This window comes from Ambystoma mexicanum, chromosome 5p, assembly GCF_040938575.1.
Source record: "Ambystoma mexicanum isolate Mex_15411 chromosome 5p, UKY_AmexF1_1, whole genome shotgun sequence".
NCBI lineage: Eukaryota > Metazoa > Chordata > Amphibia > Caudata > Ambystomatidae > Ambystoma > Ambystoma mexicanum.
The window spans coordinates 716592631-716616308 of record NC_090930.1 but is presented as its reverse complement, the minus strand read 5'-3'; the positions used below and the strand labels follow the sequence as shown (position 1 = coordinate 716616308).

At 54.6% G+C, this 23678-nt stretch overlaps 28 non-coding genes across 28 annotated transcripts; 10 read left to right on the top strand and 18 right to left on the bottom strand.

Annotated features, from left to right (window-relative positions):
* Positions 1-151: 151 nt before the first annotated feature.
* TRNAE-CUC (transfer RNA glutamic acid (anticodon CUC)) lies at positions 152-223 on the bottom strand. The gene has a single exon. It is a non-coding gene; the product is annotated as a tRNA-Glu (tRNA).
* Positions 224-1113: 890 nt separating this feature from the next.
* On the top strand, positions 1114-1196 carry TRNAL-UAA (transfer RNA leucine (anticodon UAA)). Its single transcript has one exon. It is a non-coding gene; the product is annotated as a tRNA-Leu (tRNA).
* A 927-nt stretch (positions 1197-2123) lies between these two features.
* TRNAE-CUC (transfer RNA glutamic acid (anticodon CUC)) lies at positions 2124-2195 on the bottom strand. The gene has a single exon. It is a non-coding gene; the product is annotated as a tRNA-Glu (tRNA).
* A 340-nt stretch (positions 2196-2535) lies between these two features.
* On the bottom strand, positions 2536-2607 carry TRNAE-CUC (transfer RNA glutamic acid (anticodon CUC)). Its single transcript has one exon. It is a non-coding gene; the product is annotated as a tRNA-Glu (tRNA).
* An 886-nt stretch (positions 2608-3493) lies between these two features.
* Positions 3494-3576, top strand: TRNAL-UAA (transfer RNA leucine (anticodon UAA)). The gene has a single exon. It is a non-coding gene; the product is annotated as a tRNA-Leu (tRNA).
* Positions 3577-4480: 904 nt separating this feature from the next.
* Positions 4481-4552, bottom strand: TRNAE-CUC (transfer RNA glutamic acid (anticodon CUC)). The gene has a single exon. It is a non-coding gene; the product is annotated as a tRNA-Glu (tRNA).
* A 340-nt stretch (positions 4553-4892) lies between these two features.
* On the bottom strand, positions 4893-4964 carry TRNAE-CUC (transfer RNA glutamic acid (anticodon CUC)). Its single transcript has one exon. It is a non-coding gene; the product is annotated as a tRNA-Glu (tRNA).
* An 894-nt stretch (positions 4965-5858) lies between these two features.
* Positions 5859-5941, top strand: TRNAL-UAA (transfer RNA leucine (anticodon UAA)). Its single transcript has one exon. It is a non-coding gene; the product is annotated as a tRNA-Leu (tRNA).
* A 904-nt stretch (positions 5942-6845) lies between these two features.
* On the bottom strand, positions 6846-6917 carry TRNAE-CUC (transfer RNA glutamic acid (anticodon CUC)). Its single transcript has one exon. It is a non-coding gene; the product is annotated as a tRNA-Glu (tRNA).
* A 340-nt stretch (positions 6918-7257) lies between these two features.
* TRNAE-CUC (transfer RNA glutamic acid (anticodon CUC)) lies at positions 7258-7329 on the bottom strand. The gene has a single exon. It is a non-coding gene; the product is annotated as a tRNA-Glu (tRNA).
* Positions 7330-8223: 894 nt separating this feature from the next.
* TRNAL-UAA (transfer RNA leucine (anticodon UAA)) lies at positions 8224-8306 on the top strand. Its single transcript has one exon. It is a non-coding gene; the product is annotated as a tRNA-Leu (tRNA).
* A 1326-nt stretch (positions 8307-9632) lies between these two features.
* On the bottom strand, positions 9633-9704 carry TRNAE-CUC (transfer RNA glutamic acid (anticodon CUC)). Its single transcript has one exon. It is a non-coding gene; the product is annotated as a tRNA-Glu (tRNA).
* An 890-nt stretch (positions 9705-10594) lies between these two features.
* TRNAL-UAA (transfer RNA leucine (anticodon UAA)) lies at positions 10595-10677 on the top strand. Its single transcript has one exon. It is a non-coding gene; the product is annotated as a tRNA-Leu (tRNA).
* A 915-nt stretch (positions 10678-11592) lies between these two features.
* On the bottom strand, positions 11593-11664 carry TRNAE-CUC (transfer RNA glutamic acid (anticodon CUC)). The gene has a single exon. It is a non-coding gene; the product is annotated as a tRNA-Glu (tRNA).
* A 340-nt stretch (positions 11665-12004) lies between these two features.
* Positions 12005-12076, bottom strand: TRNAE-CUC (transfer RNA glutamic acid (anticodon CUC)). The gene has a single exon. It is a non-coding gene; the product is annotated as a tRNA-Glu (tRNA).
* Positions 12077-12970: 894 nt separating this feature from the next.
* Positions 12971-13053, top strand: TRNAL-UAA (transfer RNA leucine (anticodon UAA)). Its single transcript has one exon. It is a non-coding gene; the product is annotated as a tRNA-Leu (tRNA).
* A 1304-nt stretch (positions 13054-14357) lies between these two features.
* TRNAE-CUC (transfer RNA glutamic acid (anticodon CUC)) lies at positions 14358-14429 on the bottom strand. The gene has a single exon. It is a non-coding gene; the product is annotated as a tRNA-Glu (tRNA).
* Positions 14430-15319: 890 nt separating this feature from the next.
* Positions 15320-15402, top strand: TRNAL-UAA (transfer RNA leucine (anticodon UAA)). The gene has a single exon. It is a non-coding gene; the product is annotated as a tRNA-Leu (tRNA).
* Positions 15403-16329: 927 nt separating this feature from the next.
* TRNAE-CUC (transfer RNA glutamic acid (anticodon CUC)) lies at positions 16330-16401 on the bottom strand. The gene has a single exon. It is a non-coding gene; the product is annotated as a tRNA-Glu (tRNA).
* A 340-nt stretch (positions 16402-16741) lies between these two features.
* On the bottom strand, positions 16742-16813 carry TRNAE-CUC (transfer RNA glutamic acid (anticodon CUC)). The gene has a single exon. It is a non-coding gene; the product is annotated as a tRNA-Glu (tRNA).
* An 886-nt stretch (positions 16814-17699) lies between these two features.
* TRNAL-UAA (transfer RNA leucine (anticodon UAA)) lies at positions 17700-17782 on the top strand. The gene has a single exon. It is a non-coding gene; the product is annotated as a tRNA-Leu (tRNA).
* A 904-nt stretch (positions 17783-18686) lies between these two features.
* On the bottom strand, positions 18687-18758 carry TRNAE-CUC (transfer RNA glutamic acid (anticodon CUC)). The gene has a single exon. It is a non-coding gene; the product is annotated as a tRNA-Glu (tRNA).
* Positions 18759-19098: 340 nt separating this feature from the next.
* Positions 19099-19170, bottom strand: TRNAE-CUC (transfer RNA glutamic acid (anticodon CUC)). Its single transcript has one exon. It is a non-coding gene; the product is annotated as a tRNA-Glu (tRNA).
* Positions 19171-20064: 894 nt separating this feature from the next.
* On the top strand, positions 20065-20147 carry TRNAL-UAA (transfer RNA leucine (anticodon UAA)). The gene has a single exon. It is a non-coding gene; the product is annotated as a tRNA-Leu (tRNA).
* Positions 20148-21051: 904 nt separating this feature from the next.
* TRNAE-CUC (transfer RNA glutamic acid (anticodon CUC)) lies at positions 21052-21123 on the bottom strand. Its single transcript has one exon. It is a non-coding gene; the product is annotated as a tRNA-Glu (tRNA).
* A 340-nt stretch (positions 21124-21463) lies between these two features.
* Positions 21464-21535, bottom strand: TRNAE-CUC (transfer RNA glutamic acid (anticodon CUC)). Its single transcript has one exon. It is a non-coding gene; the product is annotated as a tRNA-Glu (tRNA).
* An 890-nt stretch (positions 21536-22425) lies between these two features.
* On the top strand, positions 22426-22508 carry TRNAL-UAA (transfer RNA leucine (anticodon UAA)). The gene has a single exon. It is a non-coding gene; the product is annotated as a tRNA-Leu (tRNA).
* A 915-nt stretch (positions 22509-23423) lies between these two features.
* Positions 23424-23495, bottom strand: TRNAE-CUC (transfer RNA glutamic acid (anticodon CUC)). Its single transcript has one exon. It is a non-coding gene; the product is annotated as a tRNA-Glu (tRNA).
* Positions 23496-23678: the final 183 nt, after the last annotated feature.

The window sequence follows — 23678 nt, the reverse complement described above, 5'->3', positions numbered from 1 at the left end:
ATGAATGGGACTCTGCCATAAACACGTTTTGCGTCGCGCTGAGGGCACTTCCTCCATTTTGTGCACGCAAATCTGCATCTGGGAGCAAGATTTCCGGTCGCCAGTTAACTGCATTGCTGTAAATAAAAATGTCAGTTGTTAAAAGAGCTCCTTCCCTGACCGGGAATCGAACCCAGGCCGCGGCGGTGAGAGCGCCGAATCCTAACCACTAGACCACCAGGGACGGTGGGTGCACCCAGTTGCGTGTCGCTCAGATGGTGGCGTCCGAGTCCAAAGGCTGAGGGCCTCTGCTACAATGGGCACCAGTGCCTGCAGGTCTTCGGGGGCCGTTTCTGCTAATAAATAAAGAAATAAAGAAAGAAAGAAAGAAAGAAAGAAAACAAAAACACTTGTGATGGTCTGCGAAAAGGGGAGCTTAGAGATTGAAGACAGCATCACTTTGGGAACGTTTGCGCTTTCACTTCCAAGCGCTGATATTCCTGTCTTGCTCTCCTGAAAGGACAGCCTTCCTCGCTATGAGCTTTTGTGGGTCAGTGCTGAAGCTCCCCCTAGAGGCTGCCGCTGAAGATGCACACTCACAACTAACCCTCCTTAGGAGAACTGCTTCGTGGGAGAGCACGTTTATTAAAAGGCGGCAGGCCATGATTGCCTGCGAGACACAGCAGGGTTACCATGCAGAGTTCAAAGGGGGCTTTGCTTGTACAGCAAGTGCCGGAGGGCAAGAAGGGATGACATAGGAGCTGCCCTTTTTTCGGGCTCGCACACCAAGGCCTGCACCAGCCTTCGAGGCTCAGCCTGCCTCTGGACTGCCCTAGACCACCTTTACTCAAAGCACACACTCTGGTCGGGGACTCGAAGCCAGGCCCGTGGCAGTGAAAGCACCAAATCCTCACCACTAGGCCACCGGGGAAACGACTGCAGCACCCGGGAGGTTTCCGCAACCGTACTTGCAGTCAGCTGGAGGCTATTGTAATGCTGTTAAGTGAGAGACGTTTGCCGCTCGCAAGCCAATTCCATCCAACCTCCTGCAGGGGGCACTCTGGGCTGGTTTTCCACTTGTTCGCCTGCTGCTGAAACAGCAAAGATTCAATTCGAAGCCCTTTGCAGCAGCTCACCAGGATGGCCGAGTGGTTAAGGCGTTGGACTTAAGATCCAATGGACAAGTGTCCGCGTGGGTTCGAGCCCCACTCCTGGTACAGGTTTTTACTCTTCTTACCTAAATGCGGCAGCAGCTTCGCACAAGCCCTTTCCTGCTGTCTGTAGGCAGTGCCCCTACCTCAAAGCCCTGAGGCTTGAGTTCACCTGAAAAGAGCAACAAGGAATCGTTGCCCGTAGACTCTTTTCCTGGAAAACCTTTGCATTTTTGTACCATGTCCCTCGCATCCCAAGCTTAAGCCGCCAAAGTTGGCAGAGCTTGTGCAACCCCGCCAACAGCCCTACCACCCCAAAAGAAAATTGGGCAGGGATTCCCGCCTCCGCTTCCTCACGGCTTCCGAAACGGGCTTCCAAACGGGCTTCCAAACGGGCGATGCCCTGACGGGTCAGCCAGTCACCGTCTAGGCCCGGTACACCCCTGTGAATAATAGAGCGTCCAACCTCAAATCAGGCTACAGGGCCCTTCAGCCCATAGAAGGAGAACCTGTCAACAAACGGGGCGAGGGCAATGCTCGGGCCCCTTGCGAAGCCTTTGCCAAGCTCCAAAGGCTGCACTTTCCCAGCAGACCACAGCTCTGTATGCAAATCAAGCAGCTACGACCCCTCCCGCCCCTGCTTTTCTCCTCCAAACCGGTACGCAACCATTTCTGCAGCCCTCTGCCCCAGGGTCCCGGGCAAGGTCTTGGTCTGATGAGGCTAGGGATGGTGGGCGAGCTCGGCTTTGGCAGGGCGACAGGACTAATATTTTCTCTACAGCTTTGGAAGAAAGAAAGCTTCCTTTTTGGGGCACAGGCCCACTTCTAGCGGCGACAGCTTCCGGTAAGGGACCATGCTGAAAAGATGCTTGGAGTTACCGCCAGGGGAGCCACGCCGCTATTGCCTGTGAGTGAAGCTACATTTGAAAGAAATATTTTTTGAGACGCAGTTGTTTGAATTTCTGTAAAAATGTCATTCAGTAAAAGCCTCTCTTCCCTGACCGGGAATCGAACCCGGGCCGCGGCGGTGAGAGCGCCGAATCCTAACCACTAGACCACCAGGGAGACCGCTGGACAGCTCGGGAAGGCCGGGCAGTGGTGTCCGAGTGCACAATGCCTGCAGGTGCCTCAAAGGCCAGTCCATTGGGGGACTGGGAAGAGAGGGGGAGGGCCGAGCAGATAGGTTCTCTCCAGCGGTGAAAAAGGAAGCTGCCTTTTTTGCGTCAAGGGCAGTCTTTCCGCAGCGACAGGAGAATGAATGGGACTCTGCCATAAACACGTTTTGCGTCGCGCTGAGGGCACTTCCTCCATTTTGTGCACGCAAATCTGCATCTGGGAGCAAGATTTCCGGTCGCCAGTTAACTGCATTGCTGTAAATAAAAATGTCAGTTGTTAAAAGAGCTCCTTCCCTGACCGGGAATCCAACCCGGGCCGCGGCGGTGAGAGCGCCGAATCCTAACCACTAGACCACCAGGGACGGTGGGTGCACCCCGTTGCGTGTCGCTCAGATGGTGGCGTCCGAGTCCAAAGGCTGAGGGCCTCTGCTACAATGGGCACCAGTGCCTGCAGGTCTTCGGGGGCCGTTTCTGCTAATAAATAAATAAATAAAGAAATAAAGAAAGAAAGAAAACAAAAACACTTGTGATGGTCTGCGAAAAGGGGAGCTTAGAGATTGAAGACAGCATCACTTTGGGAACGTTTGCGCTTTCACTTCCAAGCGCTGATATTCCTGTCTTGCTCTCCTGAAAGGACAGCCTTCCTCGCTATGAGCTTTTGTGGGTCAGTGCTGAAGCTCCCCCTAGAGGCTGCCGCTGAAGATGCACACTCACAACTAACCCTCCTTAGGAGAACTGCTTCGTGGGAGAGCACGTTTATTAAAAGGCGGCAGGCCATGATTGCCTGCGAGACACAGCAGGGTTACCATGCAGAGTTCAAAGGGGGCTTTGCTTGTACAGCAAGTGCCGGAGGGCAAGAAGGGATGACATAGGAGCTGCCCTTTTTTCGGGCTCGCACACCAAGGCCTGCACCAGCCTTCGAGGCTCAGCCTGCCTCTGGACTGCCCTAGACCACCTTTACTCAAAGCACACACTCTGGTCGGGGACTCGAAGCCAGGCCCGTGGCAGTGAAAGCACCAAATCCTCACCACTAGGCCACCGGGGAAACGACTGCAGCACCCGGGAGGTTTCCGCAACCGTACTTGCAGTCAGCTGGAGGCTATTGTAATGCTGTTAAGTGAGAGACGTTTGCCGCTCGCAAGCCAATTCCATCCAACCTCCTGCAGGGGGCACTCTGGGCTGGTTTTCCACTTGTTCGCCTGCTGCTGAAACAGCAAAGATTCAATTCGAAGCCCTTTGCAGCAGCTCACCAGGATGGCCGAGTGGTTAAGGCGTTGGACTTAAGATCCAATGGACAAGTGTCCGCGTGGGTTCGAGCCCCACTCCTGGTACAGGTTTTTACTCTTCTTACCTAAATGCGGCAGCAGCTTCGCACAAGCCCTTTCCTGCTGTCTGTAGGCAGTGCCCCTACCTCAAAGCCCTGAGGCTTGAGTTCACCTGAAAAGAGCAACAAGGAATCGTTGCCCGTAGACTCTTTTCCTGGAAAACCTTTGCATTTTTGTACCATGTCCCTCGCATCCCAAGCTTAAGCCGCCAAAGTTGGCAGAGCTTGTGCAACCCCGCCAACAGCCCTACCACCCCAAAAGAAAATTGGGCAGGGATTCCCGCCTCCGCTTCCGAAACGGGCTTCCAAACGGGCGATGCCCTGACGGGTCAGCCAGTCACCGTCTAGGCCCGGTACACCCCTGTGAATAATAGAGCGTCCAACCTCAAATCAGGCTACAGGGCCCTTCAGCCCATAGAAGGAGAACCTGTCAACAAACGGGGCGAGGGCAATGCTCGGGCCCCTTGCGAAGCCTTTGCCAAGCTCCAAAGGCTGCACTTTCCCAGCAGACCACAGCTCTGTATGCAAATCAAGCAGCTACGACCCCTCCCTCCCCTGCTTTTCTCCTCCAAACCGGTACGCAACCATTTCTGCAGCCCTCTGCCCCAGGGTCCCGGGCAAGGTCTTGGTCTGATGAGGCTAGGGATGGTGGGCGAGCTCGGCTTTGGCAGGGCGACAGGACTAATATTTTCTCTACAGCTTTGGAAGAAAGAAAGCTTCCTTTTTGGGGCACAGGCCCACTTCTAGCGGCGACAGCTTCCGGTAAGGGACCATGCTGAAAAGATGCTTGGAGTTACCGCCAGGGGAGCCACGCCGCTATTGCCTGTGAGTGAAGCTACATTTGAAAGAAATATTTTTTGAGACGCAGTTGTTTGAATTTCTGTAAAAATGTCATTCAGTAAAAGCCTCTCTTCCCTGACCGGGAATCGAACCCGGGCCGCGGCGGTGAGAGCGCCGAATCCTAACCACTAGACCACCAGGGAGACCGCTGGACAACTCGGGAAGGCCGGGCAGTGGTGTCCGAGTGCACAATGCCTGCAGGTGCCTCAAAGGCCAGTCCATTGGGGGACTGGGAAGAGAGGGGGAGGGCCGAGCAGATAGGTTCTCTCCAGCGGTGAAAAAGGAAGCTGCCTTTTTTGCGTCAAGGGCAGTCTTTCCGCAGCGACAGGAGAATGAATGGGACTCTGCCATAAACACGTTTTGCGTCGCGCTGAGGGCACTTCCTCCATTTTGTGCACGCAAATCTGCATCTGGGAGCAAGATTTCCGGTCGCCAGTTAACTGCATTGCTGTAAATAAAAATGTCAGTTGTTAAAAGAGCTCCTTCCCTGACCGGGAATCGAACCCAGGCCGCGGCGGTGAGAGCGCCGAATCCTAACCACTAGACCACCAGGGACGGTGGGTGCACCCCGTTGCGTGTCGCTCAGATGGTGGCGTCCGAGTCCAAAGGCTGAGGGCCTCTGCTACAATGGGCACCAGTGCCTGCAGGTCTTCGGGGGCCGTTTCTGCTAATAAATAAAGAAATAAAGAAAGAAAGAAAGAAAGAAAGAAAGAAAACAAAAACACTTGTGATGGTCTGCGAAAAGGGGAGCTTAGAGATTGAAGACAGCATCACTTTGGGAACGTTTGCGCTTTCACTTCCAAGCGCTGATATTCCTGTCTTGCTCTCCTGAAAGGACAGCCTTCCTCGCTATGAGCTTTTGTGGGTCAGTGCTGAAGCTCCCCCTAGAGGCTGCCGCTGAAGATGCACACTCACAACTAACCCTCCTTAGGAGAACTGCTTCGTGGGAGAGCACGTTTATTAAAAGGCGGCAGGCCATGATTGCCTGCGAGACACAGCAGGGTTACCATGCAGAGTTCAAAGGGGGCTTTGCTTGTACAGCAAGTGCCGGAGGGCAAGAAGGGATGACATAGGAGCTGCCCTTTTTTCGGGCTCGCACACCAAGGCCTGCACCAGCCTTCGAGGCTCAGCCTGCCTCTGGACTGCCCTAGACCACCTTTACTCAAAGCACACACTCTGGTCGGGGACTCGAAGCCAGGCCCGTGGCAGTGAAAGCACCAAATCCTCACCACTAGGCCACCGGGGAAACGACTGCAGCACCCGGGAGGTTTCCGCAACCGTACTTGCAGTCAGCTGGAGGCTATTGTAATGCTGTTAAGTGAGAGACGTTTGCCGCTCGCAAGCCAATTCCATCCAACCTCCTGCAGGGGGCACTCTGGGCTGGTTTTCCACTTGTTCGCCTGCTGCTGAAACAGCAAAGATTCAATTCGAAGCCCTTTGCAGCAGCTCACCAGGATGGCCGAGTGGTTAAGGCGTTGGACTTAAGATCCAATGGACAAGTGTCCGCGTGGGTTCGAGCCCCACTCCTGGTACAGGTTTTTACTCTTCTTACCTAAATGCGGCAGCAGCTTCGCACAAGCCCTTTCCTGCTGTCTGTAGGCAGTGCCCCTACCTCAAAGCCCTGAGGCTTGAGTTCACCTGAAAAGAGCAACAAGGAATCGTTGCCCGTAGACTCTTTTCCTGGAAAACCTTTGCATTTTTGTACCATGTCCCTCGCATCCCAAGCTTAAGCCGCCAAAGTTGGCAGAGCTTGTGCAACCCCGCCAACAGCCCTACCACCCCAAAAGAAAATTGGGCAGGGATTCCCGCCTCCGCTTCCGAAACGGGCTTCCAAACGGGCGATGCCCTGACGGGTCAGCCAGTCACCGTCTAGGCCCGGTACACCCCTGTGAATAATAGAGCGTCCAACCTCAAATCAGGCTACAGGGCCCTTCAGCCCATAGAAGGAGAACCTGTCAACAAACGGGGCGAGGGCAATGCTCGGGCCCCTTGCGAAGCCTTTGCCAAGCTCCAAAGGCTGCACTTTCCCAGCAGACCACAGCTCTGTATGCAAATCAAGCAGCTACGACCCCTCCCTCCCCTGCTTTTCTCCTCCAAACCGGTACGCAACCATTTCTGCAGCCCTCTGCCCCAGGGTCCCGGGCAAGGTCTTGGTCTGATGAGGCTAGGGATGGTGGGCGAGCTCGGCTTTGGCAGGGCGACAGGACTAATATTTTCTCTACAGCTTTGGAAGAAAGAAAGCTTCCTTTTTGGGGCACAGGCCCACTTCTAGCGGCGACAGCTTCCGGTAAGGGACCATGCTGAAAAGATGCTTGGAGTTACCGCCAGGGGAGCCACGCCGCTATTGCCTGTGAGTGAAGCTACATTTGAAAGAAATATTTTTTGAGACGCAGTTGTTTGAATTTCTGTAAAAATGTCATTCAGTAAAAGCCTCTCTTCCCTGACCGGGAATCGAACCCGGGCCGCGGCGGTGAGAGCGCCGAATCCTAACCACTAGACCACCAGGGAGACCGCTGGACAACTCGGGAAGGCCGGGCAGTGGTGTCCGAGTGCACAATGCCTGCAGGTGCCTCAAAGGCCAGTCCATTGGGGGACTGGGAAGAGAGGGGGAGGGCCGAGCAGATAGGTTCTCTCCAGCGGTGAAAAAGGAAGCTGCCTTTTTTGCGTCAAGGGCAGTCTTTCCGCAGCGACAGGAGAATGAATGGGACTCTGCCATAAACACGTTTTGCGTCGCGCTGAGGGCACTTCCTCCATTTTGTGCACGCAAATCTGCATCTGGGAGCAAGATTTCCGGTCGCCAGTTAACTGCATTGCTGTAAATAAAAATGTCAGTTGTTAAAAGAGCTCCTTCCCTGACCGGGAATCGAACCCAGGCCGCGGCGGTGAGAGCGCCGAATCCTAACCACTAGACCACCAGGGACGGTGGGTGCACCCCGTTGCGTGTCGCTCAGATGGTGGCGTCCGAGTCCAAAGGCTGAGGGCCTCTGCTACAATGGGCACCAGTGCCTGCAGGTCTTCGGGGGCCGTTTCTGCTAATAAATAAATAAATAAATAAAGAAAGAAAGAAAGAAAGAAAGAAAACAAAAACACTTGTGATGGTCTGCGAAAAGGGGAGCTTAGAGATTGAAGACAGCATCACTTTGGGAACGTTTGCGCTTTCACTTCCAAGCGCTGATATTCCTGTCTTGCTCTCCTGAAAGGACAGCCTTCCTCGCTATGAGCTTTTGTGGGTCAGTGCTGAAGCTCCCCCTAGAGGCTGCCGCTGAAGATGCACACTCACAACTAACCCTCCTTAGGAGAACTGCTTCGTGGGAGAGCACGTTTATTAAAAGGCGGCAGGCCATGATTGCCTGCGAGACACAGCAGGGTTACCATGCAGAGTTCAAAGGGGGCTTTGCTTGTACAGCAAGTGCCGGAGGGCAAGAAGGGATGACATAGGAGCTGCCCTTTTTTCGGGCTCGCACACCAAGGCCTGCACCAGCCTTCGAGGCTCAGCCTGCCTCTGGACTGCCCTAGACCACCTTTACTCAAAGCACACACTCTGGTCGGGGACTCGAAGCCAGGCCCGTGGCAGTGAAAGCACCAAATCCTCACCACTAGGCCACCGGGGAAACGACTGCAGCACCCGGGAGGTTTCCGCAACCGTACTTGCAGTCAGCTGGAGGCTATTGTAATGCTGTTAAGTGAGAGACGTTTGCCGCTCGCAAGCCAATTCCATCCAACCTCCTGCAGGGGGCACTCTGGGCTGGTTTTCCACTTGTTCGCCTGCTGCTGAAACAGCAAAGATTCAATTCGAAGCCCTTTGCAGCAGCTCACCAGGATGGCCGAGTGGTTAAGGCGTTGGACTTAAGATCCAATGGACAAGTGTCCGCGTGGGTTCGAGCCCCACTCCTGGTACAGGTTTTTACTCTTCTTACCTAAATGCGGCAGCAGCTTCGCACAAGCCCTTTCCTGCTGTCTGTAGGCAGTGCCCCTACCTCAAAGCCCTGAGGCTTGAGTTCACCTGAAAAGAGCAACAAGGAATCGTTGCCCGTAGACTCTTTTCCTGGAAAACCTTTGCATTTTTGTACCATGTCCCTCGCATCCCAAGCTTAAGCCGCCAAAGTTGGCAGAGCTTGTGCAACCCCGCCAACAGCCCTACCACCCCAAAAGAAAATTGGGCAGGGATTCCCGCCTCCGCTTCCTCACGGCTTCCGAAACGGGCTTCCAAACGGGCTTCCAAACGGGCGATGCCCTGACGGGTCAGCCAGTCACCGTCTAGGCCCGGTACACCCCTGTGAATAATAGAGCGTCCAACCTCAAATCAGGCTACAGGGCCCTTCAGCCCATAGAAGGAGAACCTGTCAACAAACGGGGCGAGGGCAATGCTCGGGCCCCTTGCGAAGCCTTTGCCAAGCTCCAAAGGCTGCACTTTCCCAGCAGACCACAGCTCTGTATGCAAATCAAGCAGCTACGACCCCTCCCTCCCCTGCTTTTCTCCTCCAAACCGGTACGCAACCATTTCTGCAGCCCTCTGCCCCAGGGTCCCGGGCAAGGTCTTGGTCTGATGAGGCTAGGGATGGTGGGCGAGCTCGGCTTTGGCAGGGCGACAGGACTAATATTTTCTCTACAGCTTTGGAAGAAAGAAAGCTTCCTTTTTGGGGCACAGGCCCACTTCTAGCGGCGACAGCTTCCGGTAAGGGACCATGCTGAAAAGATGCTTGGAGTTACCGCCAGGGGCCCACGCCGCTATTGCCTGTGAGTGAAGCTACATTTGAAAGAAATATTTTTTGAGACGCAGTTGTTTGAATTTCTGTAAAAATGTCATTCAGTAAAAGCCTCTCTTCCCTGACCGGGAATCGAACCCGGGCCGCGCCGAATCCTAACCACTAGACCACCAGGGAGACCGCTGGACAACTCGGGAAGGCCGGGCAGTGGTGTCCGAGTGCACAATGCCTGCAGGTGCCTCAAAGGCCAGTCCATTGGGGGACTGGGAAGAGAGGGGGAGGGCCGAGCAGATAGGTTCTCTCCAGCGGTGAAAAAGGAAGCTGCCTTTTTTGCGTCAAGGGCAGTCTTTCCGCAGCGACAGGAGAATGAATGGGACTCTGCCATAAACACGTTTTGCGTCGCGCTGAGGGCACTTCCTCCATTTTGTGCACGCAAATCTGCATCTGGGAGCAAGATTTCCGGTCGCCAGTTAACTGCATTGCTGTAAATAAAAATGTCAGTTGTTAAAAGAGCTCCTTCCCTGACCGGGAATCGAACCCAGGCCGCGGCGGTGAGAGCGCCGAATCCTAACCACTAGACCACCAGGGACGGTGGGTGCACCCCGTTGCGTGTCGCTCAGATGGTGGCGTCCGAGTCCAAAGGCTGAGGGCCTCTGCTACAATGGGCACCAGTGCCTGCAGGTCTTCGGGGGCCGTTTCTGCTAATAAATAAATAAATAAATAAAGAAAGAAAGAAAGAAAGAAAACAAAAACACTTGTGATGGTCTGCGAAAAGGGGAGCTTAGAGATTGAAGACAGCATCACTTTGGGAACGTTTGCGCTTTCACTTCCAAGCGCTGATATTCCTGTCTTGCTCTCCTGAAAGGACAGCCTTCCTCGCTATGAGCTTTTGTGGGTCAGTGCTGAAGCTCCCCCTAGAGGCTGCCGCTGAAGATGCACACTCACAACTAACCCTCCTTAGGAGAACTGCTTCGTGGGAGAGCACGTTTATTAAAAGGCGGCAGGCCATGATTGCCTGCGAGACACAGCAGGGTTACCATGCAGAGTTCAAAGGGGGCTTTGCTTGTACAGCAAGTGCCGGAGGGCAAGAAGGGATGACATAGGAGCTGCCCTTTTTTCGGGCTCGCACACCAAGGCCTGCACCAGCCTTCGAGGCTCAGCCTGCCTCTGGACTGCCCTAGACCACCTTTACTCAAAGCACACACTCTGGTCGGGGACTCGAAGCCAGGCCCGTGGCAGTGAAAGCACCAAATCCTCACCACTAGGCCACCGGGGAAACGACTGCAGCACCCGGGAGGTTTCCGCAACCGTACTTGCAGTCAGCTGGAGGCTATTGTAATGCTGTTAAGTGAGAGACGTTTGCCGCTCGCAAGCCAATTCCATCCAACCTCCTGCAGGGGGCACTCTGGGCTGGTTTTCCACTTGTTCGCCTGCTGCTGAAACAGCAAAGATTCAATTCGAAGCCCTTTGCAGCAGCTCACCAGGATGGCCGAGTGGTTAAGGCGTTGGACTTAAGATCCAATGGACAAGTGTCCGCGTGGGTTCGAGCCCCACTCCTGGTACAGGTTTTTACTCTTCTTACCTAAATGCGGCAGCAGCTTCGCACAAGCCCTTTCCTGCTGTCTGTAGGCAGTGCCCCTACCTCAAAGCCCTGAGGCTTGAGTTCACCTGAAAAGAGCAACAAGGAATCGTTGCCCGTAGACTCTTTTCCTGGAAAACCTTTGCATTTTTGTACCATGTCCCTCGCATCCCAAGCTTAAGCCGCCAAAGTTGGCAGAGCTTGTGCAACCCCGCCAACAGCCCTACCACCCCAAAAGAAAATTGGGCAGGGATTCCCGCCTCCGCTTCCTCACGGCTTCCGAAACGGGCTTCCAAACGGGCGATGCCCTGACGGGTCAGCCAGTCACCGTCTAGGCCCGGTACACCCCTGTGAATAATAGAGCGTCCAACCTCAAATCAGGCTACAGGGCCCTTCAGCCCATAGAAGGAGAACCTGTCAACAAACGGGGCGAGGGCAATGCTCGGGCCCCTTGCGAAGCCTTTGCCAAGCTCCAAAGGCTGCACTTTCCCAGCAGACCACAGCTCTGTATGCAAATCAAGCAGCTACGACCCCTCCCTCCCCTGCTTTTCTCCTCCAAACCGGTACGCAACCATTTCTGCAGCCCTCTGCCCCAGGGTCCCGGGCAAGGTCTTGGTCTGATGAGGCTAGGGATGGTGGGCGAGCTCGGCTTTGGCAGGGCGACAGGACTAATATTTTCTCTACAGCTTTGGAAGAAAGAAAGCTTCCTTTTTGGGGCACAGGCCCACTTCTAGCGGCGACAGCTTCCGGTAAGGGACCATGCTGAAAAGATGCTTGGAGTTACCGCCAGGGGAGCCACGCCGCTATTGCCTGTGAGTGAAGCTACATTTGAAAGAAATATTTTTTGAGACGCAGTTGTTTGAATTTCTGTAAAAATGTCATTCAGTAAAAGCCTCTCTTCCCTGACCGGGAATCGAACCCGGGCCGCGGCGGTGAGAGCGCCGAATCCTAACCACTAGACCACCAGGGAGACCGCTGGACAGCTCGGGAAGGCCGGGCAGTGGTGTCCGAGTGCACAATGCCTGCAGGTGCCTCAAAGGCCAGTCCATTGGGGGACTGGGAAGAGAGGGGGAGGGCCGAGCAGATAGGTTCTCTCCAGCGGTGAAAAAGGAAGCTGCCTTTTTTGCGTCAAGGGCAGTCTTTCCGCAGCGACAGGAGAATGAATGGGACTCTGCCATAAACACGTTTTGCGTCGCGCTGAGGGCACTTCCTCCATTTTGTGCACGCAAATCTGCATCTGGGAGCAAGATTTCCGGTCGCCAGTTAACTGCATTGCTGTAAATAAAAATGTCAGTTGTTAAAAGAGCTCCTTCCCTGACCGGGAATCCAACCCGGGCCACGGCGGTGAGAGCGCCGAATCCTAACCACTAGACCACCAGGGACGGTGGGTGCACCCCGTTGCGTGTCGCTCAGATGGTGGCGTCCGAGTCCAAAGGCTGAGGGCCTCTGCTACAATGGGCACCAGTGCCTGCAGGTCTTCGGGGGCCGTTTCTGCTAATAAATAAATAAATAAAGAAATAAAGAAAGAAAGAAAGAAAGAAAACAAAAACACTTGTGATGGTCTGCGAAAAGGGGAGCTTAGAGATTGAAGACAGCATCACTTTGGGAACGTTTGCGCTTTCACTTCCAAGCGCTGATATTCCTGTCTTGCTCTCCTGAAAGGACAGCCTTCCTCGCTATGAGCTTTTGTGGGTCAGTGCTGAAGCTCCCCCTAGAGGCTGCCGCTGAAGATGCACACTCACAACTAACCCTCCTTAGGAGAACTGCTTCGTGGGAGAGCACGTTTATTAAAAGGCGGCAGGCCATGATTGCCTGCGAGACACAGCAGGGTTACCATGCAGAGTTCAAAGGGGGCTTTGCTTGTACAGCAAGTGCCGGAGGGCAAGAAGGGATGACATAGGAGCTGCCCTTTTTTCGGGCTCGCACACCAAGGCCTGCACCAGCCTTCGAGGCTCAGCCTGCCTCTGGACTGCCCTAGACCACCTTTACTCAAAGCACACACTCTGGTCGGGGACTCGAAGCCAGGCCCGTGGCAGTGAAAGCACCAAATCCTCACCACTAGGCCACCGGGGAAACGACTGCAGCACCCGGGAGGTTTCCGCAACCGTACTTGCAGTCAGCTGGAGGCTATTGTAATGCTGTTAAGTGAGAGACGTTTGCCGCTCGCAAGCCAATTCCATCCAACCTCCTGCAGGGGGCACTCTGGGCTGGTTTTCCACTTGTTCGCCTGCTGCTGAAACAGCAAAGATTCAATTCGAAGCCCTTTGCAGCAGCTCACCAGGATGGCCGAGTGGTTAAGGCGTTGGACTTAAGATCCAATGGACAAGTGTCCGCGTGGGTTCGAGCCCCACTCCTGGTACAGGTTTTTACTCTTCTTACCTAAATGCGGCAGCAGCTTCGCACAAGCCCTTTCCTGCTGTCTGTAGGCAGTGCCCCTACCTCAAAGCCCTGAGGCTTGAGTTCACCTGAAAAGAGCAACAAGGAATCGTTGCCCGTAGACTCTTTTCCTGGAAAACCTTTGCATTTTTGTACCATGTCCCTCGCATCCCAAGCTTAAGCCGCCAAAGTTGGCAGAGCTTGTGCAACCCCGCCAACAGCCCTACCACCCCAAAAGAAAATTGGGCAGGGATTCCCGCCTCCGCTTCCGAAACGGGCTTCCAAACGGGCGATGCCCTGACGGGTCAGCCAGTCACCGTCTAGGCCCGGTACACCCCTGTGAATAATAGAGCGTCCAACCTCAAATCAGGCTACAGGGCCCTTCAGCCCATAGAAGGAGAACCTGTCAACAAACGGGGCGAGGGCAATGCTCGGGCCCCTTGCGAAGCCTTTGCCAAGCTCCAAAGGCTGCACTTTCCCAGCAGACCACAGCTCTGTATGCAAATCAAGCAGCTACGACCCCTCCCTCCCCTGCTTTTCTCCTCCAAACCGGTACGCAACCATTTCTGCAGCCCTCTGCCCCAGGGTCCCGGGCAAGGTCTTGGTCTGATGAGGCTAGGGATGGTGGGCGAGCTCGGCTTTGGCAGGGCGACAGGACTAATATTTTCTCTACAGCTTTGGAAGAAAGAAAGCTTCCTTTTTGGGGCACAGGCCCACTTCTAGCGGCGACAGCTTCCGGTAAGGGACCATGCTGAAAAGATGCTTGGAGTTACCGCCAGGGGAGCCACGCCGCTATTGCCTGTGAGTGAAGCTACATTTGAAAGAAATATTTTTTGAGACGCAGTTGTTTGAATTTCTGTAAAAATGTCATTCAGTAAAAGCCTCTCTTCCCTGACCGGGAATCGAACCCGGGCCGCGCCGAATCCTAACCACTAGACCACCAGGGAGACCGCTGGACAACTCGGGAAGGCCGGGCAGTGGTGTCCGAGTGCACAATGCCTGCAGGTGCCTCAAAGGCCAGTCCATTGGGGGACTGGGAAGAGAGGGGGAGGGCCGAGCAGATAGGTTCTCTCCAGCGGTGAAAAAGGAAGCTGCCTTTTTTGCGTCAAGGGCAGTCTTTCCGCAGCGACAGGAGAATGAATGGGACTCTGCCATAAACACGTTTTGCGTCGCGCTGAGGGCACTTCCTCCATTTTGTGCACGCAAATCTGCATCTGGGAGCAAGATTTCCGGTCGCCAGTTAACTGCATTGCTGTAAATAAAAATGTCAGTTGTTAAAAGAGCTCCTTCCCTGACCGGGAATCGAACCCAGGCCGCGGCGGTGAGAGCGCCGAATCCTAACCACTAGACCACCAGGGACGGTGGGTGCACCCAGTTGCGTGTCGCTCAGATGGTGGCGTCCGAGTCCAAAGGCTGAGGGCCTCTGCTACAATGGGCACCAGTGCCTGCAGGTCTTCGGGGGCCGTTTCTGCTAATAAATAAAGAAATAAAGAAAGAAAGAAAGAAAGAAAGAAAACAAAAACACTTGTGATGGTCTGCGAAAAGGGGAGCTTAGAGATTGAAGACAGCATCACTTTGGGAACGTTTGCGCTTTCACTTCCAAGCGCTGATATTCCTGTCTTGCTCTCCTGAAAGGACAGCCTTCCTCGCTATGAGCTTTTGTGGGTCAGTGCTGAAGCTCCCCCTAGAGGCTGCCGCTGAAGATGCACACTCACAACTAACCCTCCTTAGGAGAACTGCTTCGTGGGAGAGCACGTTTATTAAAAGGCGGCAGGCCATGATTGCCTGCGAGACACAGCAGGGTTACCATGCAGAGTTCAAAGGGGGCTTTGCTTGTACAGCAAGTGCCGGAGGGCAAGAAGGGATGACATAGGAGCTGCCCTTTTTTCGGGCTCGCACACCAAGGCCTGCACCAGCCTTCGAGGCTCAGCCTGCCTCTGGACTGCCCTAGACCACCTTTACTCAAAGCACACACTCTGGTCGGGGACTCGAAGCCAGGCCCGTGGCAGTGAAAGCACCAAATCCTCACCACTAGGCCACCGGGGAAACGACTGCAGCACCCGGGAGGTTTCCGCAACCGTACTTGCAGTCAGCTGGAGGCTATTGTAATGCTGTTAAGTGAGAGACGTTTGCCGCTCGCAAGCCAATTCCATCCAACCTCCTGCAGGGGGCACTCTGGGCTGGTTTTCCACTTGTTCGCCTGCTGCTGAAACAGCAAAGATTCAATTCGAAGCCCTTTGCAGCAGCTCACCAGGATGGCCGAGTGGTTAAGGCGTTGGACTTAAGATCCAATGGACAAGTGTCCGCGTGGGTTCGAGCCCCACTCCTGGTACAGGTTTTTACTCTTCTTACCTAAATGCGGCAGCAGCTTCGCACAAGCCCTTTCCTGCTGTCTGTAGGCAGTGCCCCTACCTCAAAGCCCTGAGGCTTGAGTTCACCTGAAAAGAGCAACAAGGAATCGTTGCCCGTAGACTCTTTTCCTGGAAAACCTTTGCATTTTTGTACCATGTCCCTCGCATCCCAAGCTTAAGCCGCCAAAGTTGGCAGAGCTTGTGCAACCCCGCCAACAGCCCTACCACCCCAAAAGAAAATTGGGCAGGGATTCCCGCCTCCGCTTCCTCACGGCTTCCGAAACGGGCTTCCAAACGGGCTTCCAAACGGGCGATGCCCTGACGGGTCAGCCAGTCACCGTCTAGGCCCGGTACACCCCTGTGAATAATAGAGCGTCCAACCTCAAATCAGGCTACAGGGCCCTTCAGCCCATAGAAGGAGAACCTGTCAACAAACGGGGCGAGGGCAATGCTCGGGCCCCTTGCGAAGCCTTTGCCAAGCTCCAAAGGCTGCACTTTCCCAGCAGACCACAGCTCTGTATGCAAATCAAGCAGCTACGACCCCTCCCGCCCCTGCTTTTCTCCTCCAAACCGGTACGCAACCATTTCTGCAGCCCTCTGCCCCAGGGTCCCGGGCAAGGTCTTGGTCTGATGAGGCTAGGGATGGTGGGCGAGCTCGGCTTTGGCAGGGCGACAGGACTAATATTTTCTCTACAGCTTTGGAAGAAAGAAAGCTTCCTTTTTGGGGCACAGGCCCACTTCTAGCGGCGACAGCTTCCGGTAAGGGACCATGCTGAAAAGATGCTTGGAGTTACCGCCAGGGGAGCCACGCCGCTATTGCCTGTGAGTGAAGCTACATTTGAAAGAAATATTTTTTGAGACGCAGTTGTTTGAATTTCTGTAAAAATGTCATTCAGTAAAAGCCTCTCTTCCCTGACCGGGAATCGAACCCGGGCCGCGGCGGTGAGAGCGCCGAATCCTAACCACTAGACCACCAGGGAGACCGCTGGACAGCTCGGGAAGGCCGGGCAGTGGTGTCCGAGTGCACAATGCCTGCAGGTGCCTCAAAGGCCAGTCCATTGGGGGACTGGGAAGAGAGGGGGAGGGCCGAGCAGATAGGTTCTCTCCAGCGGTGAAAAAGGAAGCTGCCTTTTTTGCGTCAAGGGCAGTCTTTCCGCAGCGACAGGAGAATGAATGGGACTCTGCCATAAACACGTTTTGCGTCGCGCTGAGGGCACTTCCTCCATTTTGTGCACGCAAATCTGCATCTGGGAGCAAGATTTCCGGTCGCCAGTTAACTGCATTGCTGTAAATAAAAATGTCAGTTGTTAAAAGAGCTCCTTCCCTGACCGGGAATCCAACCCGGGCCGCGGCGGTGAGAGCGCCGAATCCTAACCACTAGACCACCAGGGACGGTGGGTGCACCCCGTTGCGTGTCGCTCAGATGGTGGCGTCCGAGTCCAAAGGCTGAGGGCCTCTGCTACAATGGGCACCAGTGCCTGCAGGTCTTCGGGGGCCGTTTCTGCTAATAAATAAATAAATAAAGAAATAAAGAAAGAAAGAAAACAAAAACACTTGTGATGGTCTGCGAAAAGGGGAGCTTAGAGATTGAAGACAGCATCACTTTGGGAACGTTTGCGCTTTCACTTCCAAGCGCTGATATTCCTGTCTTGCTCTCCTGAAAGGACAGCCTTCCTCGCTATGAGCTTTTGTGGGTCAGTGCTGAAGCTCCCCCTAGAGGCTGCCGCTGAAGATGCACACTCACAACTAACCCTCCTTAGGAGAACTGCTTCGTGGGAGAGCACGTTTATTAAAAGGCGGCAGGCCATGATTGCCTGCGAGACACAGCAGGGTTACCATGCAGAGTTCAAAGGGGGCTTTGCTTGTACAGCAAGTGCCGGAGGGCAAGAAGGGATGACATAGGAGCTGCCCTTTTTTCGGGCTCGCACACCAAGGCCTGCACCAGCCTTCGAGGCTCAGCCTGCCTCTGGACTGCCCTAGACCACCTTTACTCAAAGCACACACTCTGGTCGGGGACTCGAAGCCAGGCCCGTGGCAGTGAAAGCACCAAATCCTCACCACTAGGCCACCGGGGAAACGACTGCAGCACCCGGGAGGTTTCCGCAACCGTACTTGCAGTCAGCTGGAGGCTATTGTAATGCTGTTAAGTGAGAGACGTTTGCCGCTCGCAAGCCAATTCCATCCAACCTCCTGCAGGGGGCACTCTGGGCTGGTTTTCCACTTGTTCGCCTGCTGCTGAAACAGCAAAGATTCAATTCGAAGCCCTTTGCAGCAGCTCACCAGGATGGCCGAGTGGTTAAGGCGTTGGACTTAAGATCCAATGGACAAGTGTCCGCGTGGGTTCGAGCCCCACTCCTGGTACAGGTTTTTACTCTTCTTACCTAAATGCGGCAGCAGCTTCGCACAAGCCCTTTCCTGCTGTCTGTAGGCAGTGCCCCTACCTCAAAGCCCTGAGGCTTGAGTTCACCTGAAAAGAGCAACAAGGAATCGTTGCCCGTAGACTCTTTTCCTGGAAAACCTTTGCATTTTTGTACCATGTCCCTCGCATCCCAAGCTTAAGCCGCCAAAGTTGGCAGAGCTTGTGCAACCCCGCCAACAGCCCTACCACCCCAAAAGAAAATTGGGCAGGGATTCCCGCCTCCGCTTCCGAAACGGGCTTCCAAACGGGCGATGCCCTGACGGGTCAGCCAGTCACCGTCTAGGCCCGGTACACCCCTGTGAATAATAGAGCGTCCAACCTCAAATCAGGCTACAGGGCCCTTCAGCCCATAGAAGGAGAACCTGTCAACAAACGGGGCGAGGGCAATGCTCGGGCCCCTTGCGAAGCCTTTGCCAAGCTCCAAAGGCTGCACTTTCCCAGCAGACCACAGCTCTGTATGCAAATCAAGCAGCTACGACCCCTCCCTCCCCTGCTTTTCTCCTCCAAACCGGTACGCAACCATTTCTGCAGCCCTCTGCCCCAGGGTCCCGGGCAAGGTCTTGGTCTGATGAGGCTAGGGATGGTGGGCGAGCTCGGCTTTGGCAGGGCGACAGGACTAATATTTTCTCTACAGCTTTGGAAGAAAGAAAGCTTCCTTTTTGGGGCACAGGCCCACTTCTAGCGGCGACAGCTTCCGGTAAGGGACCATGCTGAAAAGATGCTTGGAGTTACCGCCAGGGGAGCCACGCCGCTATTGCCTGTGAGTGAAGCTACATTTGAAAGAAATATTTTTTGAGACGCAGTTGTTTGAATTTCTGTAAAAATGTCATTCAGTAAAAGCCTCTCTTCCCTGACCGGGAATCGAACCCGGGCCGCGGCGGTGAGAGCGCCGAATCCTAACCACTAGACCACCAGGGAGACCGCTGGACAACTCGGGAAGGCCGGGCAGTGGTGTCCGAGTGCACAATGCCTGCAGGTGCCTCAAAGGCCAGTCCATTGGGGGACTGGGAAGAGAGGGGGAGGGCCGAGCAGATAGGTTCTCTCCAGCGGTGAAAAAGGAAGCTGCCTTTTTTGCGTCAAGGGCAGTCTTTCCGCAGCGACAGGAGAATGAATGGGACTCTGCCATAAACACGTTTTGCGTCGCGCTGAGGGCACTTCCTCCATTTTGTGCACGCAAATCTGCATCTGGGAGCAAGATTTCCGGTCGCCAGTTAACTGCATTGCTGTAAATAAAAATGTCAGTTGTTAAAAGAGCTCCTTCCCTGACCGGGAATCGAACCCAGGCCGCGGCGGTGAGAGCGCCGAATCCTAACCACTAGACCACCAGGGACGGTGGGTGCACCCCGTTGCGTGTCGCTCAGATGGTGGCGTCCGAGTCCAAAGGCTGAGGGCCTCTGCTACAATGGGCACCAGTGCCTGCAGGTCTTCGGGGGCCGTTTCTGCTAATAAATAAAGAAATAAAGAAAGAAAGAAAGAAAGAAAGAAAGAAAACAAAAACACTTGTGATGGTCTGCGAAAAGGGGAGCTTAGAGATTGAAGACAGCATCACTTTGGGAACGTTTGCGCTTTCACTTCCAAGCGCTGATATTCCTGTCTTGCTCTCCTGAAAGGACAGCCTTCCTCGCTATGAGCTTTTGTGGGTCAGTGCTGAAGCTCCCCCTAGAGGCTGCCGCTGAAGATGCACACTCACAACTAACCCTCCTTAGGAGAACTGCTTCGTGGGAGAGCACGTTTATTAAAAGGCGGCAGGCCATGATTGCCTGCGAGACACAGCAGGGTTACCATGCAGAGTTCAAAGGGGGCTTTGCTTGTACAGCAAGTGCCGGAGGGCAAGAAGGGATGACATAGGAGCTGCCCTTTTTTCGGGCTCGCACACCAAGGCCTGCACCAGCCTTCGAGGCTCAGCCTGCCTCTGGACTGCCCTAGACCACCTTTACTCAAAGCACACACTCTGGTCGGGGACTCGAAGCCAGGCCCGTGGCAGTGAAAGCACCAAATCCTCACCACTAGGCCACCGGGGAAACGACTGCAGCACCCGGGAGGTTTCCGCAACCGTACTTGCAGTCAGCTGGAGGCTATTGTAATGCTGTTAAGTGAGAGACGTTTGCCGCTCGCAAGCCAATTCCATCCAACCTCCTGCAGGGGGCACTCTGGGCTGGTTTTCCACTTGTTCGCCTGCTGCTGAAACAGCAAAGATTCAATTCGAAGCCCTTTGCAGCAGCTCACCAGGATGGCCGAGTGGTTAAGGCGTTGGACTTAAGATCCAATGGACAAGTGTCCGCGTGGGTTCGAGCCCCACTCCTGGTACAGGTTTTTACTCTTCTTACCTAAATGCGGCAGCAGCTTCGCACAAGCCCTTTCCTGCTGTCTGTAGGCAGTGCCCCTACCTCAAAGCCCTGAGGCTTGAGTTCACCTGAAAAGAGCAACAAGGAATCGTTGCCCGTAGACTCTTTTCCTGGAAAACCTTTGCATTTTTGTACCATGTCCCTCGCATCCCAAGCTTAAGCCGCCAAAGTTGGCAGAGCTTGTGCAACCCCGCCAACAGCCCTACCACCCCAAAAGAAAATTGGGCAGGGATTCCCGCCTCCGCTTCCGAAACGGGCTTCCAAACGGGCGATGCCCTGACGGGTCAGCCAGTCACCGTCTAGGCCCGGTACACCCCTGTGAATAATAGAGCGTCCAACCTCAAATCAGGCTACAGGGCCCTTCAGCCCATAGAAGGAGAACCTGTCAACAAACGGGGCGAGGGCAATGCTCGGGCCCCTTGCGAAGCCTTTGCCAAGCTCCAAAGGCTGCACTTTCCCAGCAGACCACAGCTCTGTATGCAAATCAAGCAGCTACGACCCCTCCCTCCCCTGCTTTTCTCCTCCAAACCGGTACGCAACCATTTCTGCAGCCCTCTGCCCCAGGGTCCCGGGCAAGGTCTTGGTCTGATGAGGCTAGGGATGGTGGGCGAGCTCGGCTTTGGCAGGGCGACAGGACTAATATTTTCTCTACAGCTTTGGAAGAAAGAAAGCTTCCTTTTTGGGGCACAGGCCCACTTCTAGCGGCGACAGCTTCCGGTAAGGGACCATGCTGAAAAGATGCTTGGAGTTACCGCCAGGGGAGCCACGCCGCTATTGCCTGTGAGTGAAGCTACATTTGAAAGAAATATTTTTTGAGACGCAGTTGTTTGAATTTCTGTAAAAATGTCATTCAGTAAAAGCCTCTCTTCCCTGACCGGGAATCGAACCCGGGCCGCGGCGGTGAGAGCGCCGAATCCTAACCACTAGACCACCAGGGAGACCGCTGGACAACTCGGGAAGGCCGGGCAGTGGTGTCCGAGTGCACAATGCCTGCAGGTGCCTCAAAGGCCAGTCCATTGGGGGACTGGGAAGAGAGGGGGAGGGCCGAGCAGATAGGTTCTCTCCAGCGGTGAAAAAGGAAGCTGCCTTTTTTGCGTCAAGGGCAGTCTTTCCGCAGCGACAGGAGAATGAATGGGACTCTGCCATAAACACGTTTTGCGTCGCGCTGAGGGCACTTCCTCCATTTTGTGCACGCAAATCTGCATCTGGGAGCAAGATTTCCGGTCGCCAGTTAACTGCATTGCTGTAAATAAAAATGTCAGTTGTTAAAAGAGCTCCTTCCCTGACCGGGAATCGAACCCAGGCCGCGGCGGTGAGAGCGCCGAATCCTAACCACTAGACCACCAGGGACGGTGGGTGCACCCCGTTGCGTGTCGCTCAGATGGTGGCGTCCGAGTCCAAAGGCTGAGGGCCTCTGCTACAATGGGCACCAGTGCCTGCAGGTCTTCGGGGGCCGTTTCTGCTAATAAATAAATAAATAAATAAAGAAAGAAAGAAAGAAAGAAAACAAAAACACTTGTGATGGTCTGCGAAAAGGGGAGCTTAGAGATTGAAGACAGCATCACTTTGGGAACGTTTGCGCTTTCACTTCCAAGCGCTGATATTCCTGTCTTGCTCTCCTGAAAGGACAGCCTTCCTCGCTATGAGCTTTTGTGGGTCAGTGCTGAAGCTCCCCCTAGAGGCTGCCGCTGAAGATGCACACTCACAACTAACCCTCCTTAGGAGAACTGCTTCGTGGGAGAGCACGTTTATTAAAAGGCGGCAGGCCATGATTGCCTGCGAGACACAGCAGGGTTACCATGCAGAGTTCAAAGGGGGCTTTGCTTGTACAGCAAGTGCCGGAGGGCAAGAAGGGATGACATAGGAGCTGCCCTTTTTTCGGGCTCGCACACCAAGGCCTGCACCAGCCTTCGAGGCTCAGCCTGCCTCTGGACTGCCCTAGACCACCTTTACTCAAAGCACACACTCTGGTCGGGGACTCGAAGCCAGGCCCGTGGCAGTGAAAGCACCAAATCCTCACCACTAGGCCACCGGGGAAACGACTGCAGCACCCGGGAGGTTTCCGCAACCGTACTTGCAGTCAGCTGGAGGCTATTGTAATGCTGTTAAGTGAGAGACGTTTGCCGCTCGCAAGCCAATTCCATCCAACCTCCTGCAGGGGGCACTCTGGGCTGGTTTTCCACTTGTTCGCCTGCTGCTGAAACAGCAAAGATTCAATTCGAAGCCCTTTGCAGCAGCTCACCAGGATGGCCGAGTGGTTAAGGCGTTGGACTTAAGATCCAATGGACAAGTGTCCGCGTGGGTTCGAGCCCCACTCCTGGTACAGGTTTTTACTCTTCTTACCTAAATGCGGCAGCAGCTTCGCACAAGCCCTTTCCTGCTGTCTGTAGGCAGTGCCCCTACCTCAAAGCCCTGAGGCTTGAGTTCACCTGAAAAGAGCAACAAGGAATCGTTGCCCGTAGACTCTTTTCCTGGAAAACCTTTGCATTTTTGTACCATGTCCCTCGCATCCCAAGCTTAAGCCGCCAAAGTTGGCAGAGCTTGTGCAACCCCGCCAACAGCCCTACCACCCCAAAAGAAAATTGGGCAGGGATTCCCGCCTCCGCTTCCTCACGGCTTCCGAAACGGGCTTCCAAACGGGCGATGCCCTGACGGGTCAGCCAGTCACCGTCTAGGCCCGGTACACCCCTGTGAATAATAGAGCGTCCAACCTCAAATCAGGCTACAGGGCCCTTCAGCCCATAGAAGGAGAACCTGTCAACAAACGGGGCGAGGGCAATGCTCGGGCCCCTTGCGAAGCCTTTGCCAAGCTCCAAAGGCTGCACTTTCCCAGCAGACCACAGCTCTGTATGCAAATCAAGCAGCTACGACCCCTCCCTCCCCTGCTTTTCTCCTCCAAACCGGTACGCAACCATTTCTGCAGCCCTCTGCCCCAGGGTCCCGGGCAAGGTCTTGGTCTGATGAGGCTAGGGATGGTGGGCGAGCTCGGCTTTGGCAGGGCGACAGGACTAATATTTTCTCTACAGCTTTGGAAGAAAGAAAGCTTCCTTTTTGGGGCACAGGCCCACTTCTAGCGGCGACAGCTTCCGGTAAGGGACCATGCTGAAAAGATGCTTGGAGTTACCGCCAGGGGAGCCACGCCGCTATTGCCTGTGAGTGAAGCTACATTTGAAAGAAATATTTTTTGAGACGCAGTTGTTTGAATTTCTGTAAAAATGTCATTCAGTAAAAGCCTCTCTTCCCTGACCGGGAATCGAACCCGGGCCGCGGCGGTGAGAGCGCCGAATCCTAACCACTAGACCACCAGGGAGACCGCTGGACAGCTCGGGAAGGCCGGGCAGTGGTGTCCGAGTGCACAATGCCTGCAGGTGCCTCAAAGGCCAGTCCATTGGGGGACTGGGAAGAGAGGGGGAGGGCCGAGCAGATAGGTTCTCTCCAGCGGTGAAAAAGGAAGCTGCCTTTTTTGCGTCAAGGGCAGTCTTTCCGCAGCGAC